The sequence below is a fragment of the Brienomyrus brachyistius genome, unplaced genomic scaffold (assembly GCF_023856365.1).
Source record: "Brienomyrus brachyistius isolate T26 unplaced genomic scaffold, BBRACH_0.4 scaffold87, whole genome shotgun sequence".
In the NCBI taxonomy this organism is placed as follows: Eukaryota; Metazoa; Chordata; class Actinopteri; order Osteoglossiformes; family Mormyridae; genus Brienomyrus; species Brienomyrus brachyistius.
In genome coordinates, this window is record NW_026042362.1 from 148,423 (window position 1) to 150,518 (window position 2,096).

Genomic DNA, 2,096 nt, shown 5'->3' on the forward strand with positions numbered 1-2,096 from the left:
TTCTTTTCCTTTGATCCTCGGTTGTTGGAATCTGCTCTGCTGCTTGGAAGTTCCCTGGGGAGTTAGTGTTGGGGGGTTCTGGTGGAATGTGACCATCGGCAGCCATGGGCTGGATAGCGCTGCGGTGCTCAGCCTGGCTCTGTGCCCTTCTAGGGGCTCTGTGTCCTTTGTTAGCACAAACATTTTGCACACCTGACATTACCATGCATACAGTATTTCTCGTATTTTACAAATTACAAAAACACTGATCAAAGTCTGTAGAAAAAAACATTTTATTTCATGAACTAAGTCAAATATGAATCATAAAACACAATTAAAATACTTTTTTTGAATACATGCCTCAGAAATTGCACATCCCTGATTGTGCGTTACCTTCATGCTGCCTTGAAATTTTTGATTTCTTCACTGTAGCCCTATGTTATACAATCTAATCTTAACCTTATGTTAACTGATCCTATTTTTATTTCTTAAATATTCCCTCCACCACCCCCCCTCTAAGGAGGACTGCTTTATTTACAATTAATCTAATCCTATGTTATACAATCTTATCTTAACCTTATGTTAACTGATCCTATTTTTATTTCTTAAATATTCCCTCCACCACCCCCCCTCTAAGGAGGACTGCTTTATTTATAATTAATCTAATCCTATGTTATACAATCTAATCTTAACCTTATGTTAACTGATCCTATTTTTATTTCTTAAATATTCCCTCCACCACCCCCCCTCTAAGGAGGACTGCTTTATTTACAATTAATCTAATCCTATGTTATACAATCTTATCTTAACCTTATGTTAACTGATCCTATTTTTATTTCTTAAATATTCCCTCCACCACCCCCCCTCTAAGGAGGACTGCTTTATTTATAATTAATCTAATCCTATGTTATACAATCTTATCTTAACCTTATGTTAACTAATCCTATTTTTATTTCTTAAATATTCCCTCCACCACCCCCCCTCTAAGGAGGACTGCTTTATTTACAATTAATCTAATCCTATGTTATACAATCTTATCTTAACCTTATGTTAACTGATCCTATTTTTATTTCTTAAATATTCCCTCCACCACCCCCCCTCTAAGGAGGACTGCTTTATTTATAATTAATCTAATCCTATGTTATACAATCTAATCTTAACCTTATGTTAACTGATCCTATTTTTATTTCTTAAATATTCCCTCCACCACCCCCCCTCTAAGGAGGACTGCTTTATTTACAATTAATCTAATCCTATGTTATACAATCTTATCTTAACCTTATGTTAACTGATCCTATTTTTATTTCTTAAATATTCCCTCCACCACCCCCCCTCTAAGGAGGACTGCTTTATTTATAATTAATCTAATCCTATGTTATACAATCTTATCTTAACCTTATGTTAACTAATCCTATTTTTATTTCTTAAATATTCCCTCCACCACCCCCCCTCTAAGGAGGACTGCTTTATTTACAATTAATCTAATCCTATGTTATACAAGCTTATCTTAACCTTATCTTACTTAATTCTATTTTTATTTCTTAAATATTCCCTCCACCACCCCCCCTCTAAGGAGGACTGCTTTATTTATAATTAATCTAATCCTATGTTGTACAATCTTATCTTTACCTTATGTTAACTGATCCTATTTTTATTTCTTAAATATTCCCTCCACCACCCCCCCTCTAAGGAGGACTGCTTTATTTATAATTAATCTAATCCTATGTTGTACAATCTTATCTTAACCTTATCTTAATTAATTCTATTTTTATTTCTTAAATATTCCCTCCACCACCCCCCCTCTAAGGAGGACTGCTTTATTTATAATTAATCTAATCCTATGTTGTACAATCTTAAGCTTACCATAACCTATCCTATCTTAATTTTATTCTATGTTATCTTATCCTATCTTTCTTATCTTATGCTATGCAATCCTATCTTATATAATCTTATCCTAAACTTATGGTAATTTATCATGTCTTTGTAAAACATAAAATGGCATACAAGTTAAGACTATCTTAACCTTATCCTATCTTAATCTTATCCTATAGTACCTTATGTTATAGAACTACATGGTAACATATCCTAATTTTATCTTATCCTAAGTATGTATGACA

General features: G+C 33.0%; 1 long non-coding RNA gene across 3 annotated transcripts; it reads right to left on the bottom strand.

The window, feature by feature from the left end:
* Nucleotides 1-253: 253 nt before the first annotated feature.
* LOC125727138 (uncharacterized) lies at nt 254-1,721 on the bottom strand. Of its 3 annotated transcripts, none has more exons than XR_007388560.1 (4): nt 1,609-1,721; nt 1,258-1,374; nt 673-906; nt 254-555 (listed from the first exon to the last, which is right to left on the bottom strand). It is a non-coding gene; the product is annotated as an uncharacterized LOC125727138 (long non-coding RNA). The 3 variants fall into 3 exon arrangements; XR_007388562.1 differs by having other exon boundaries at nt 673-789; nt 1,141-1,374; XR_007388561.1 differs by lacking the exons at nt 1,258-1,374; nt 1,609-1,721 and adding an exon at nt 1,024-1,122.
* Between the last annotated feature and the right edge of the window lie 375 nt (nt 1,722-2,096).